Source organism: Quercus suber, unplaced genomic scaffold (genome assembly GCF_002906115.3).
Source record: "Quercus suber isolate HL8 unplaced genomic scaffold, Cork oak 2.0 scaffold_84, whole genome shotgun sequence".
NCBI classification, from domain to species: domain Eukaryota; kingdom Viridiplantae; phylum Streptophyta; class Magnoliopsida; order Fagales; family Fagaceae; genus Quercus; species Quercus suber.
In genome coordinates, this window is record NW_027069549.1 from 709,486 (window position 1) to 726,789 (window position 17,304).

Sequence of the window (17,304 nt, forward strand, 5' to 3'; positions counted from 1 at the left end):
AAGGAATCCGGCCTTAAGCCGTTGAACCACCTCATCGCCACTGAACCCAAGCTGGAGGGGAAAACCTTGCACATCAATGCTTCGTTCTTAGAATAGACGGCCATCCTCTGGTTGAACTGGCTCACATGCTCCACGGGGTCCGTTTTGCCATTATAGATGGAGAAGATTGGCTGCTGGAACAGCCGAGGAAGCGCAGCCTCTTCTATATGGCGTGTGAATGGCGACTTGGACAGTTGATCCAGCGCCCTACTCATGGCATCGTACCCCAAGCCCCTAGGGGATGGGCTTTTGCGCTTGCGCTTCCGATAGCGCTCCTCTTCATGAGAGAAGGTCTTGCTTGGAGGAGTTCTCGATCTTTGCCGATAATCGCTGTCGCTCTCATCGTCAGAGGGCAGGTCAGGGCTAGGCTGAGATCGCCTCCGTTGCACATGGCGCAATCTCCTCCTCAGGTTATCTATCTCTTGCTGCATGGCCTGCTCGCCGTTTTGCCCTTGGGTCACATGGCTCCCCGCCTTTGTTAGTCGCTTGACCCAGTTGCTGTTTTATCCCTGTGGCACATGACTGTCCCCCCACGAGCAGCTGCTGCTGGTTTGAGTGGCGTGTACACTTCCCTCTTGGAATCTCCCATTCTCTTCATTTCGGCCGTGCTCAGGGTTAGCGAAGTTACCCTGGTGTTAGGGCTTGACCGGTTCAGGCTGACGGGGGCCTGCTTGATGTGGGCCAGATCCTACTATGCTTGATCATTACCCTTACTAACGCACAAGTTCTTCCCACAGACGGCGCCAATTGTAGGAATTGAATTTGAGCACTTCTATTGTTGAGAGAGTGGACTCAAGCCTGGTTGACTCATTACAATGAATTTGTAGAGAGCGGGTTCAAGAATTAGGCCCTAGCGAGGGATGCAACGGCCAGACCTAGTTGCGTGTGGGTTGAATGACATGAACGTGGGTTAAAATACGCAATGGTGCTCCTCGGCTCTTCTCTTAGAAGCTTGCGGTTCTCATTACTCCCTTCGTGATTGGTTACAATGATTTTTGGGAGAATCCCGGTCGCTACAGTATTCCTTTCTTTTTTTCTCCTCCTCCATCTAAAGGGATTCTTTACATTATATATCCTTCCTCAACTGATCCTAGCCCTACATTTATTAATCAACCAGGCTGCTATTCGAGTGCTTATCCCATCAGCCGCCTTTCCATCCTTCCTGTGGGTTGCGACAACCAAGGCAGTGCTGTTCAGGGATCATCTCCTCATTAATGCGGTCAGAACATTAGTTGTGGGCATTTAATGTGGAGGTGACAGTTCGTTCTGGACTTGCTCCTCCACCAGGCTTCCCTGGCTGACACGTTGCATCTCCCCTTTTTCTTTTGATGCTCAGGAAAACTGTTCCTGGTGGCTAATTACTTCCTCCTCCAACGATCTTGGCTGGTCGAGGACGACATCGTCCTCGGCGATGTTTCCTGGTAGCTTGGGCTACCTGTGTTCCTTCTCGGACATTCCTTGATCTTCGGCACAGGCCTTGGGCTAGATATAAGATGGGCCAGGGTTGTCGGATTATCAGGCCTCACATATATATATATATATATATATTTATTTATTTATTTATTTATTTATATTACTTTTATCTATTATTATATATAATTTTAAATTTATGGGCAACAAAAATTGATTATGCAGACTTTATCCATAGACTAGGAAGATATTTTTTAAAAAAAAAAAAAAATTATTCACATGGTCGACTGAGCAACTGGGCAAACTTTCTTCACCTAGGCAACACACCATTTAACCAATATTTAAATTTTCTTCACCTAGACAACAAAACTCACTATTCAATAAATATTTATAAATTCTTTACCTGTTTCAAACTAAATTTATCAACACACTATATATATTCATTCTTCCACTTCGTGGTCAAAGCAATCATGTTGAACATGAAACGAAATTAATTTTAATCATCCATAACACAGTGCAAGTTAAAATATTACATTATCTTCTAGTGTCTTAACCAAAATACAAAGTCATCAAATATTGTTGATTATGTAATATACTACATTCAGCCCACAAAAGTTAGCAAAATGTTAAGTTGCATTATTAAGTATTATGCAACTTAGCTATTACTGAAAGTCAGTTGACAATAACCAACCACTAAGGTTCCTTAGCATACATCATCTTCAATAATATTTGTCAGCGTAACTCACTAGTTGAAACACCAAAAAATGTTCTCATTTTGGCTGGATCCTTAATTAGGAAGAGCATAGCATCAAGTTGCACGTCTGTTGGTATTCCTATATTCACCAATTCAGAAAATACTTCATCCTTAGAGTAACAACGTGGACGTCCTCTCTCCATGATAGCAAGTCTTTCCTTAGCAATCTCATGTCCTTGCATCATAATAGCAAGTCTCTCTTTAGCAATCTCATTTCCTTGTCTTATACTTGCTACCACATTATTAATATCGGATTGAAAAATTTTCATTTTGTTGGAAATTTAGACCCCTTAACACACAACCAGATTGAGTAGCCTAGTTAATTAGCCAAGTTGTTACTTAGTCGAATTAAGCAATTCTAGGTTAAAACAATCAAACAATCATATCAAGAATATATAGCAGCGGAATAATAAATAACACAAGATATGATCACCCAGGAAAACCAAATCTGTAAAAAACCTGGGGAGGATTTTACCCACCTATCCTCAAGGCAAACCTGAATTCACTATGAAAGAATCGAAGTTCATACAAAAGGACTTACAAGCTCTCCGCTCGACTTCCTAATGCTACCCACCAGTAGAACTTACTGACACGACCACGTGCAAGCTCTGAATCTACGGACTCCTTCTTTCTTAAATTCTTCAATCAGCTACAAGCACCCACGCTTGATATTCTTTAATCTTCAATGGTAGAAACCTTGTTGATCATCAAGATGTAAATAATATCTCTACCTTGAAAACCCTAAGTTTATGTGAAGGAAAGCTCCTCAATGATCTCACAAGAGATTCATATAAACAGCAATATGAGCAACAAAGACTTAGAGAGGTTTCGGTACAAAACCCTAAAAATAAAATGAGGCACAAGAGGCATTCTAATCTCTCTCTGCAAAAAGTCTCAAAAACGTGGCTTAGGGTTTCCTTTATATAGTGGGAGAAGTAGATCTGAAACCCTAATTCTTAATGGGCTTAAGCTGCTGTTTGGGCCGACTTAAAATTCTGCAGATACGATTTTCAATCGATCGAGCCTGTTCTTCGATTGATCGAACCATACAGAATATGAAGTCTTCTTCCTGCAGCTTGTATGTTCTTGAATCTTGACTTGAATCACCTTGAGCATTGTCTAATAAAACCTATAGACTCTAAGATCTATATCTAGACAAGTTTGTGTTCACGATTTGCCAATTGTTCTAAACATTTAGAACCTAACAATCTCCCCCTTTGGCAATTCGTGACAAAACTTTCTATACAGAATGAAATGCTCAAATACAAGAACAACCCAATACAATAAAATGCTCATTACAACAAATTCAACCTAACTACTATCCATCAGTTGCAAGTGTAGACAGCAGCTCAATTGAATCAACCTGTATATTCCTGAAACACTCAACAAACGCATAAACGCATGTGTGACAGAAAAACAGTAAATCAACAAATATGCAAACTAACTCTCCCCCTAAGTTAGATACATCAAGAACAATGTTAACTCTCCCTAAACATAACATTCTGTATTTTCCACACATATTCCCACATATCAACTATTTCTCCTCCTTTTTGTCACGTATTGACAAGGACTATCTAATCAAAAGGTAAACAGAAAATATACGCAATAGAGTAAGAGAAAATATAGACAACTCCCCTAAGAAGAGCAACAACTCCCCTAAGAACCACAAAGGTTAAAAATTTTTTTTGAAAAAAACAGTTTGGGAAAAAAAAAAAAAAGGGTGGGGAAAATCAATAGCAACAGCAGCAGCATCACCAACAGGATCAGGAACATCCTCACCAGCAGGACCAAAGTTAAAAACACACAAACCAAAGTTAAAAACTAAGGTGATGATACACATGAAGAAAAATATTATCTCTTTCAATAAATGCAAACATGACACTATGTGACCCATAAACAGTTGCATGAGTAGAGAAAATATTTGCACATTGATTATCCATAATATCTCTAAGAAAAATATTTTCTACAGTTCACACATAAGAAATAGCATATACTAGAATGTACAAAACTCAAAAATTAATCAATCAATTTTTAAATCAAGTTGAGTACCCAATGTAGCAAAGTGTATGCATGTTATGTATGAAAACAATAAGAGATATGACTGCAAAACTGCAAGATGGATACAAAATCAATGCAATGTATGTGAATCCTAAACAAATTTTGGTCAAAAACATAGAAACTGAAAATTTTTCAGTTTCGATCGATCGAACATCAATCGAGTCAGGTAGACTCAAACCTAAATTTTAATCGCAATTTCGATTGATCGAAAAATAGGTTCGATCGATCAAAAGTCTGGAAAAATCAGATTTTTGAAAAACAGAGCAGTTTAATGCAGAAACTCCTTAAAGCACATTGTTATTTTAGAAAAAATGCATGAGTATGAGACGAAAAGTTTTTTTAAAATGCTTGAATTCAATCAAGATCTTCCAAAATCAAGATTTTCAATCAAATTGTCCTTAAAGCGCAAACATTAAACACATTTTGTATTAAAATCAAGGAACTTTTAATCTTAGATGGCCACAACAAGATCACACACAATAAAATGTACCAAGTTTAACAAAGAGTAACTTGTGTAGTGTGTGCAACTAGCAAAAGCTTGAGATACATGTGAGGTGATATGTGAATAGCAATTAATCACAAAGTCTACACAATCCATCACATAGAATTTAAAGAGACTATCACCTAAAGAGTTACATCATATAACTCCACATCTCCTAGAAAATAAGCTTGCAATCATGTAAGTTTCTTGAATTTTGCCTCATATATACACACCAATTTTAATTATGTGATTTGGCATCAAGCTTAATAGTACACACCAATTTTAAGCATTAAGCAATTAATCCGAGGCTACACCTTATGTTATTTTTGTGCATGTGCTACACTTTCTCGAACACAAAATCTTATGATATGCACTAAGGTGTTCATGATTGGCTAGTGAACAGTGGTGAGATGGTTATTTATGCATTTCTCGAAGGTTCAAGTCCAAGACATGTGACTTCAAGATCAAGACAAAGTGATTAATAACCACAAACATCTTTCCCACACAACATGCACTACAAAACTTCAACTAGTAAAGTGCAATAAAGTAAGCTCATCCAAGTTAAATAAGGTACATAAACATGTTATGTAAAGATATTATGGCCAATCCTTGATTATAAATCCAAGATCTATAATACAAAACACAAAAATCTTTTTGGTTTTAACAGACTTTATAACCACTTGTTGAGATTTTGAAAAAAAAAACTTTATGACCAACAACAAAAAAACACACATTGTACTAATGAACAATGCAAATACAATGCATGACAGTGCTAAACTAAGCTATAGAGGGTACACAAATAAGAAATATCAATTCTTAATTAATCCATGAGTACATGTACAAACTAGTACATAAAGTCAAAAATAGCTTAGCACAAACTATTCAAGTTTCTCCACAATGTCAAGCATGTTCTAAATCAAGAGAGATATTAAAACTCATGTAATCCTCAAGAAAAATAAAACAAGACACAAAATAAAATATTTTTGTCTTTTTGAAATTTTTCAATGTTTTTGGATTTTTTTTTTATTAAAAAAAACAACCTAAAAAACAAAAAAACCAAAAACAAAAACAAAACATGTTACAAATAATTGAAAGAATTAAATCAGGGACAAGTTAGCAACACTTACCTTGGAGAATCTTTTCTCACCCATCTAGCACGAGTCTTCGGCTTTGTAGGTGAAAATCCATGTGAAGTAGAGTATATTTGAGGAATTACACCAATCTTTTGAGAAAGACTAAAATCCTGCAAATTCCTTTCACAAGCCAACAAGTTCAAATTTTTCAAAAGAATATGAAACAATTTATATGGACTTATGGCAGGAGAATTATCATCACATATCCTAGATTGACAAATAGAATGTTTAAATTCAATTTATGACAATTAGGACGAATGTGACCACGAACACCACAAAAGTGACAAACATGAACAAATTTAGGAACATCAGTATTCCTAACAGCAAATCTAGTCTTCCCAAATCCAGAGTTTCTAAACATATAATGTACTCAATTTTTCGTTGAATTTACGCAGTTCCAGATTTTCAATTTCTCTGCAAATCCAGACATTCCATACATATAGTGTACACAATTCAACAGCTAATTTGCACAGTTTTGGATATTTAATTTCTATGTAATTAAGACAATGCGTACATTTAATATACACAATTTTTTGTTTAATTGACACTGTTTTCGATATTCCATTTTTCCCAAAATCCACAGTTTCTTTACATATATTGTACTCAATTTTTTGTTGAATTTACACACATTTGGATTTTCAATTTGTCTACAAATCCAGACATTCCGTACCTAAAATGTACATAATTCATTGGCTAATTTACACAGTTTTGGATATTCAATTTCTCCGCAAATCCAGACAATTTGTACATTTAATGTACACAATTTCCCGTTGAATTTACACTTTTTAAATATTCCATTTCTCTTAAAATCCAGAGTTTCTGTACATATAATGTACTCAATTTTCTGCTGAATTTACGCAGTTCCGGATTTTCAATTTGCCTACAAATCTGGACATTCTGCACATACAGTGTACAGAATTCGTCGGCTAATTTGCACAGTTCTGAATATTCAATTTCACTGCAAATCCTGACAATCTGTATATTTAATGTACACAATTTCCTACCAAATTTACAATGTTTTGGATATTCCATTGTTTCTTAAAATCCAGAGCTTTTGTACAGATAATGTACTCAATTAATCGTTGAATTCACACTGCTGTTCTGGATATTCAGTTTTCTGCAAACCAGACGTTTAGTACATATAATGTACTCGATTTTCCACTGAATTTACACAGTTCAGGATATTCAATTGGTCTGCAAATCCAGATATTCCGTACATATAATGTACACAATTCATCGGCTATTTCACAGAGTTCTGGATATTAAGTTACTTTGTAAATCTAGACAATCCGTACATTTAACTTTCACAATTTGTCGTTGAATTTACACTTTTTTGTATATTCCATTTTTTAAAAAAATTCAGAGCTTCAGTACAGATAATTTGCTCAATTTATGTTGAATTTACGCATTTCCAGATATTAAATTTTTTGCAAATCTAGACATTCAGTACATCTAATGTACGAAATTCATCGGCTAATTTACACATTTCTGGATATTCAATTTCTTTGCAAATCCAGACAATCCGAATATTTAATGCACTCAATTTCCTGTTGAATTCACATTGTTTTGGATATTCCATTTTTCTCAAAATCCAGAGTTTCTAAACGAATAATGTACTCAATTTCCTGTTGAATTTACGCAGTTCCAGATTTTCAATTTGTCTGCAAATCTGGACAATCCGTACATATAGTGTACACAATTCATAGTGTACAAATAGTGTACAAAATTCAATTTCTCTATAAATACAGACAATCCATACATTTAATGTACACAATTTTTCGTTTAATTTACACTGTTTTCAATATTCCATTTTTCTCAGAATCCAGAGTTTCTTTACATTTAATGTACTCAATTTTCCTTTAAATTTATGCAGTTTTAGATATTCAATTTGTCTGCAAATTCAAACGTTCTGTACATATAATGTACACAATTTATCGGCTATTTACACAGTTCTGGATATTCAATTTCTCTGCAAATCCAGACAATCCGTGCATTTATTGTACACAATTTCCCATTGAATTTACACTATTTTGGATATTCAATTTTTCTCAAAATCCCAGAGTTTCAGTACATATAATGTACTCAATTTCCCTCTGAATTTACGTAGTTCCAAATTTTCAATTTGTTTGCAATTTAGACGTTCCGTACATATTGTGTACATAATTCATCGGCTAATTTCCCTAGTTTTGAATATTCAATTTCATTGCAAATCCCTACAATCTGTATATTTAATGTACACAATTTCCCATTGAATTTACAATGTTTTGACTATTCCATTTTTCTCAGAATCCAGAGCTTTTGTACAGATAATGTAATCAATTACTCGTTGAATTCTCGCAGTTCTGGATTTTCAATTTTTTGCAAACCCAGACGTACCGTACATCTAATGTACTCGATTTTCCATTGAATATACGCAGTTGTGGATATTGAATTTGATTGCAAATCTAGACATTCCGTACGTATAATGTACACAATTCATTGTCTAATTCACACAGTTCTGGATATTCGATTACTCTGAAAATCCAGACGATCTGTACATTTAACAAACACAATTTTTTTTGTTGAATTACACTGTTTTGTATATTCCATTTTTCATAAAATCCAGATCTTCTGTACGGATAATTTACTCAATTTATGTTGAATTAACGTAGTTCTAGATATTAAATTTGTTTGCAAATTCAGACATTCAGTACATCTAATGTACAAAATTCATCGGCTAATTACACATTTCTGGATATTCAATTTCTCTGCAAATCCAAACAATCCGAATATTTAATGTACTCAATTTCCCAATGAATTTACACTGTTTTGGATATTCAATTTTTCTCAAAATCCAGAGTTTCAGTACATATAATGTACTCAATTTCCCATTGAATTTACGTAGTTCCAGATTTTCAATTTGTCTGCAAATTTAGACGTTCCGTACATATAGTGTACACAATTCATTGGCTAATTTCCCCAGTTCTGAATATTCAATTTAATTGCAAGTCCCAATAATCTGTATCTTTAATGTACACAATTTCCCATTGAATTTACAATGTTTTGAATATTCATTTTTCCCCTAATCCAAAGCTTCTGTACTGATAATGTAATCAATTACTCGTTGAATTCTCGCTGTTCTGGATTTTCAATTTTTTGCAAACCCAGACGTACCGTACATCTAATGTACTCGATTTTCCATTGAATTTACGTAGTTGTGGATATTGAATTTGATTGCAAATCCAGACATTCCTTACGTATAATGTACACAATTCATTATCTAATTCACATAGTTCTGGATATTCGATTACTCTGCAAATCCAGACGATCTGTACATTTAACGTACACAATTTTTTGTTTAATTTACACTGTTTTGTATATTCCACTTTTCACAAAATTCAGAGCTTCTGTACAGATAATTTACTCAATTTATGTTGAATTTACGCAGTTCTAGATATTAAATTTGTTTGCAAATTCAGACATTCAGTACATCTAATGTACAAAATTCATCGGCTAATTTACATATTTCTGGATATTTAATTTCTTTGCAAATCCAGACAATCTGTATATTTAATGTACTCAATTTTCCATTGAATTTACGCTGTTTTGGATATTCCATTTTTCTCAAATCTAGAGTTTCTAAACATATAATGTACTCAATTTCTCGTTGAATTTACGCAGTTCCAGATTTTCAATTTCTCTACAAATCTAGACATTCCATACATATAGTGTACACAATTCAACGGCTAATTTGCACAGTTCTGGATATTTAGTTTCTATATAAATTCAGACAATGCGTACATTTAATATACACAATTTTTCGTTTAATTGACACTGTTTTCGATATTCCAATTTTCCCAAAATCCACAGTTTCTTTACAAATAGTGTGCACAATTTTTTGTTGAATTTACGCAGTTTTGGATATTCAATTTGTCTGTAAATCCAGACATTCCGTACATAAAATCTACACAATTCATCGGCTAATTTACACAGTTCTGGATATTCAATTTCTCTGCAAATCCAGACAATTCGTACATTTAATATACCAATTTCCCGTTGAATTTACACTGTTTTGGATATTCATCTATGAAAACAGAGTTTCTGTACATATAATGTACTCAATTTTCTGTTGAATTTATGGAGTTCCAGATTTCAATTTGTCTACAAATCTGGACGTTCTGTACATATAGTGTATAGAATTCGTCGGCTAATTTGCACAGTTTTGAATATTCAATTTCACTGCAAATTCTGACAATTCGTATATTTAATATACACAATTTCCTACCAAATTTACAATGTTTTGGATATTCCATTTTTCTCAAAATCCAGACCTGCTGTACAGATAATGTATTCAATTAATCGTTGAATTCACCTACTATTTCTGGATATTCAATTTCCTGCAAACCCAGACGTTCAGTACATATAATGCCTTCAATTTTCCACTGAATTAACGCAGTTCAGGATATTCAATGGGTCTGCAAATCCAGATATTCCCTACATATAATGCACACAATTCATCAGCTATTTCACAGCGTTTTGGATATTAAATCACTCTGCAAATCTAGACAATCCGTACATTTAACGTTCACAATTTTTCGTTAAATTTACACTTTTTTGTATATTCCATTTTTCAGAAAATTCAGAGCTTCTGTACAGATAATTTGCTTAATTATGTTGAATTTACGCATTTCTAGATATTAAATTTGTTTGCAAATCTAGACATTTAGTACATCTATTGTACAAAATTCATCGGCTAATTTACAAATTTCTGGATATTCAATTTCTCTGCAAATCCAGACAATTCGTATATTTAATGTACACAATTTTTTGTTTCATTGACACTGTTTTCGATATTTCATTTTTCTCAAAATCTAGAGCTTCTTTACATATAATGTACTCAATTTTTGTTGAATTTACGCAATTTTGTATATTCAATTTGTCTGCAAATCTAGTCGTTCCGTACATCTAATGTACACAAATCATCGGCTAGTTTACGCTGTTCTGGATATTTATTTTCTTTGCAAATCCAAACCATCCGTACATTTAATGTACACAATTTTCGTTTAATTGACACTGTTTTCGATAATTCGTTTTTCTTAAAATCCAGAGTTTCTTTACATATAATGTACTCAATTTTTTAGTTGAATTTACGCAATTTTGGATATTCAATTTGTCTGCAAGTCCAGTCGTTCCGTACATCTAATGTACACAATTCCTCGGCTAATTTACACAGTTCTGGATATTCAATTTCTCTAAAAATCCAGACAATCCGTACATTTAATGTACACAATTTTTCGTTTAATTGACACTGTTTTCGATATTCCATTTTTCTAAAAATCCAGAGTTGCTTTACTTATAATGTACTTAATTTTCGTTTAATTTACGCAGTTTGAATATTCAATTTGTCTGCAAATCTAGACGTTCTGTACATATAATGTACACAATTCATCGGCGAATTTACACAGTTCTAGATATTCAATTTCCCTGTAAATCTAGACAAATCCGTAATTTAATGTACAAAATTTCCCGTTGAATTTATACTGTTTTGGATATTCCATTTTTTCAGAATCCAGAGTTTCTTTACATATAATGTACTCAATTTTTGTTGAATTTGCAGTTTGGACATTCAATTTGTCCTGCAAACAGTTGTTTTGTACATCTAATGTACCAATCTCATCGGCTAGTTTAAACTGTTCTGGATGTTCGTTAGTGATTCGGGTGTACGCACAAATTCCAGACCAATCCCGCCACATATTAATGTACACAATTTTTCATTTAATTGACATTTGTTCGATTTATTCACATTTTTGCTAAAAATCCAGAGTTGCTTTACTTATAATGTACTTAATCTTTCGTTATAATATTACCAAGGTTTTGAATAATCCTCTNGCCAGAATGGGGTTTTTTTTTTTTTTTTTTTTTAATTTTTTGAATTTTTTTGCTAGCTTTTTCAAAATTTTCTAGTTTGGGTCGGGTAGAAACGGTCCTAATCAAGAATTTCTTTTTCTCTCTTTCTTGGCCTGTCCTGACCCATTTTGGCTTGAAATAATGCCAGAATTCAGTTTTTTAATTTTTTGAATTTTTTTGCTATTTTTTTTCTTCAGAATTTTCTAGTTTGGGTCGAGTAGAAACGGTCCGGATCAAGAATTTCTTTTTCTCTCTTTCCCGGCCTGTCCTGACCCGTTTTGGCTTGAAATATTGCCAGAACTTTGTTTTTTATTTTTTTGAATTTTTTTGCTATTTTTTTCGGAATATCCTAGTTTGGGTCGGCTAGAAACCGTTCAGAACGAAAATTTCTTTTTCCCTCTTTCTCAGCCTGTCCTGACCCATTTTGGCTTGAAATAATTCCAGAATGTAGTTTTTTAATTTTTTGAATTTTTTTGCTATTTTTTTCAAAATTTTCTAGTTTGGGTCTAGTAAAAACAGTCCAGATCGAGAAATTCTTTTTTTCTCTTTCTCGACCTATCCCAACCCGTTTTGGCCTGAAATATTTCCAGAATGAGGTTTTTTAATTTTTTTTAATTTTTTTGCTATTGTCAACCGATATCAGTCAAATCTAGGACCAAAACATTGGCAAGCTGTAAAGCATATTCTCAAGTATCTACGGAGAACAGGAGATTATATGCTTGTTTATCGAAGTGAGTATTTGATATATATTGGATATACTGATTTACACTTTCAATCGGATTTAGATTTCAGAAAATCCATATCAGGATGTGTTTTCACCTTGGGAGGTGGAGCCATAAGTTGGCGGAGTATTAACCAATCTTGTGTTGCAAAGTCCACCATGGAGGCAGAATATGTTGCTGCTTGTGAGGCAGCAAAAGAAGCTATATGGCTCAAGAAATTCTTTTCTGACCTTGGTGTAATGAGAATGGAGCAAGTTGTACAATCTAAAGATCCAAGGAATCATAAGAAAGGAAAGCACGTTGAGAGGAAGTACCATATCATTCGAGATATTGTTGCTTGTGGAGATGTGGTAGTAGCAAAGATTAAAAGTGCAAATAATCTAGTAGATCCATTTACTAAAGCCTTGCCTCAAAGGTCTTTCGAGTCACATTTGGAGGGAATGGGAGTTATATGATTGCACAATAGTTTTTAGGGCAAATGAGAGATTGTTAGGATTAGTGCCCTTAAATCCTATTGTATGGTGCTATGTATGATATTAAGTGTGACATTGTGTATGACTTAATATTGTGTATTATCTAAAATAATTGTAACATGAATATTTGGACATTATCACATAGTCCATGAGATGCATAGTATGTGATTTATGTGATTTAGTCAAAGAAAATATAAATCATAAGTTCTTTGTAAACTTAAAACTATAGTTCGTAATCGGTGATGAAATTGGGCATTTTATCTGCAAAGATTATAATATATCAACTACGATGATTTGTCTTGATCATGGAAGTGGAGACTTCTAGTTGATGTGTTAATATGTTTTAAGAGTTAAGACATATTGAACTGGACCGCTGTGAGATTTATTATTCTCCTAAGGATTGTCAAATGAATAATAAATTTCACGACTTATATTTGCATGAACTCTTAATCTTGAGAGAATAATGGACTTGATCATGAAGTGTAGGTTTCTTTGATATATCAAGAGTGAGATCTAGAGTAATGGTCAAAACCTCAGTATGTTGGGTACGCACATTTAGTGTTGATGGAACATATATTCTCAAGATGGAATTCATTGTCTCTTAACGGAGATATAAAATATTCCTTTGAGATAAGTTTAATGGGTTTGTTATTCAGAGAGTTAGGCCTAACCACTTTGGTAAGAAATTACTAAAGTATGTATTTATGAAATTGGATTTCATAAATATATGATGAATAACTTAAAAGGATTAAACCGGATACTCAAAGATTAAGATGTAGTAATCTACAAAGTGGCAGTCTACATTTATGACTTTGTATTACTATGAATATTTTATGAAGGGGTTTGCATGTACAATAAAGTCTTGGGATATAATTTGTAGATAAGGCCTAGAGTGCAAATATATTTATATAGTGGTATTAAATATAGTTAATGGTAACTTTGGACTTGTCAAGAGTTAACAAAAAAGCCCAAGGCCCATTGGAGCTAGTGTCTTATTGGTCTCACTCCCAGCCACACACTGAACCCCAATTGGAAAGGCCTAAAAGGCCAACCCAATTAGATAACTGGTTAGATACAAAAGGAAAAACGTACAGAATTTTTAGAGAGGGAAAAACATCATTGTAGAATGGTGTGTTTGTGAGTGTGAGTCACTCTTTAATTCTCCTTTTGTACCTGATTGAGAGTCCACACTTCTTGGGTATTAGTGGAATTGGAGTGAAGATTAAAAGTATTCTCAAGTGCTTCGATCTTTGTTTTGAGATTCACCGCTTCAAGATACACTCTCTTATTCTCGAATTCTGAAATTTACATAGTGTATGTTATAGATTGAGAATGAAGTAGATCCGTTAATTTTTCGCTGCGTACATGCTAATTTCCATCATCTCCCCCCATCACCTTGAGCCCACAACCTTACGCTCGCCATGGCCGATAAGGGCTCTCCACTGAACATGAATGTAGGCTACCAATTGGGTGCAGCTCGAGAATAAGAGGCCACTTCAGGGCCACTTGGAGCCATGGGTTGCGAGCCGCTCACCTGTTCCTAAATCACGATCCCGCTTGAGGGACGGGGGGGTCTTTGTGAGTGCATCTCTTGTCACTCTGAGTGGTAGGTCCTCTACGCGCTATTTCTTCCTCTGCCAACCAGACAGAGGAGGAGGAGGAGGAGTATGGTCCCTGGTGCGGGCTTGCTAGGGCTGAGCCGAAGGTTGGGAGCTGGACAGAAATCGGTTGGCAGTTAGCTTCCTCCTTGTTACCATTTTTGCCTCTTATTCGTCCTCGACTACTTCTTGCTTGGTTGCTTGGGCTTGGGCTACTTGGGCTTGGCCTTTGTTCCCTTCGATGGGAATGTGTCCCTGCTCCTTGAAAGCCTCGAAAACTCGTTCGGCTGACTCGTCCCTGACCAAGGAGAGATCGTCTACAGTTATCTAGCGAGGACCAAAGTCTCGGGCTTCGTCGGTGGTCAATAAGGGAGTGAAGAAGTTGGCATGCTGAACGTCAATGTAAGACAGCAACGGGCTGTCTACTGATAGGGCTTGGCTGAAGGCTTGCCAAGTCTAGTATACCAGGGTGCAGCCAAGTATGAGATGCAATGCTCGGAGCTGCTCGTTCGTATGAATGAATATTTCGAACGTGAGCAAAAAATTCAAGTCTCTTACGTGTACTAATCTAAGATCAGGGACAAATACTTTACTATCTACAACAAAGGAATACAGTGAATTAGCATTCAGATGAGCAAAACAATCATAAGCAAAAAGAAAAACAATTTAGTGATCGGTACAAACCAACTTCGTGCTGTGAGAGTGGGCAAGGGATTTCATTGGCAAACCAGTTGCTGCTCACCCAGATGAACTCCCCAGCGGAATTCCTATAAGAATCGGGTAGGCATGAAATTAGCCGTACCTGCATGTCTTTAACTTTTAAGTTATATTTCTCTTATTTCCACACAAGCTGTACTTAAAGTTTATATTGTGATGGTTCAGTTGCAAACCGTATATCTGATTCAACCTACTGACACAACTAACTACTTGGTAAAAATTGGGAGAAAGTTGGTCAGGACATAACCCATAAAACCTAAAGGTATTGAGCAAGAGGGGGTCCACGGGAAACCTAACCTCACCCTCCAAGATCGCAATCAAAGGGAAAAAAGAAGTATTAGCCTCTCTGTGGAGAGCAATTTTGCTCTCATGGCAGTACACCACATTTACATCTTTAGGGATGTTGAATGTTTGCCTAAAGGTAGCTAAAGATGCCTCAGTGTTTAAAAGGTGAGCATAACCCATTTTAAACTCTAAAATTGAATGAAGAAACCTAAGGGAAGAAACTTAAAGGAAAAAACTAAATAAAGGAAAGAGGTAGAGAACTTACTTTGGGTTTTAGGAAAAAGGAGGATTCTGGGTTGAAGGATGAGCACACAGAAGAATGCACGGCAGAAAGAAGAATTTCATAATGAAGGAGAGTAAAAGAGTAATCTAAGGAAGAAAGGGGAGATATTTATAGAGCCACTACATTTAATAGGGTGGAGTTAATGAGGAAGAGGCGGGAAATCCTTTCGCAACCCCCATACGCATGGCATCGGGACGCGAACTGTCAAATCATGATGACGGTTCCATCCAGACAGTTTGGGATAACGCCTCCTGTCCATTTAGTGACTGGCCACTGAACTTCTTGGGGAGCGTTTGGCGCTTGGTATCCTTGATTCGTTCTCGGTTACCGGGCACGAATCAAGGGGGGGCTAATGTACGGGACACGACTCCTCCGAGGGCTTCTTTATTCATAAGATCCAATGTATTGGTGCCATGTATACGAGGCTTTAACCTTGTTGGGCATTGGGGCTTGGGACCTTGTGTGCGCATATGAGTTCTATTGGGCTCACAACCTTGGCCAGATAAACCTTAATGCCCTTCCAAAACTCAAAGACCACAATGATAACATTATGTCACGAACTGCAAATGTGATTTCCTGCCAATCAACTCTAACTCGGCTGGGAAGTGCAAATCTCCCAGGAAGGTGAATTTATAGATGCTCGGTATTGCCTTAGGAAGTAACGCCGCCGGGAAGATCTCTTGAAGTGGGGTGCCAGTTCCAATGCCACTCTCACCACACCCCACTCCTAACTAAACATCCACTTAACAATAATAACATTGGACCTCCTATATCACTAACCATAAGAGTAATCATAACTCCCCACTAATTATAAGGCTATAAATAAGAGAAGCTAGAGAGAAAAAGGGGGTTGTTGAAGGAGGCATCAGGAAACTGAGAATATAGAGAGAAGGAAAACACAAAGCCAGTGTTGGAGTATTAGTATAGAAAGAGTAAAACAGTTCAGAGGGAGAGGAAATTTAGTTGGGTCTCTATGCTGAGAACGCACCAAAGTAGGAAATCCTAAACCTACTTCATAAATAAGCTGTGAGCCCAAGTGAGGTTCAACCTAATAACCTCATTTTTGTCACGCACAATATATATACTTTTTTTTTTTTTTTTTTTTGTGTACAAAAAACACCATCTTGGTCCTTACATTTTGAGGTCATAGTCAATTGGTCTTTACATTTTAGAAGTAGTCAATTTGGTTTCGTTATTTTCAAGTTGTAGTCAATTTGATTTCTAACGTTAACTTACTGATGAAAAATACCTACGTGGCAAATGGTTTGCATTATTGGCGCACATGTGGCTAACATAATAATATAAAATTAAATATTTAAATATTCACCTAAGCATTTTAATTTTATAAAAAATCCATGTCAAACCCAAAAAAAAAAAAAAAAAATCTGAAATGATAAATTGAAAGGAAAAAAAAAGGATTTTTTTTTTTTAATTTATAAAAATTTCAATTTCTTTTATGTTTTCA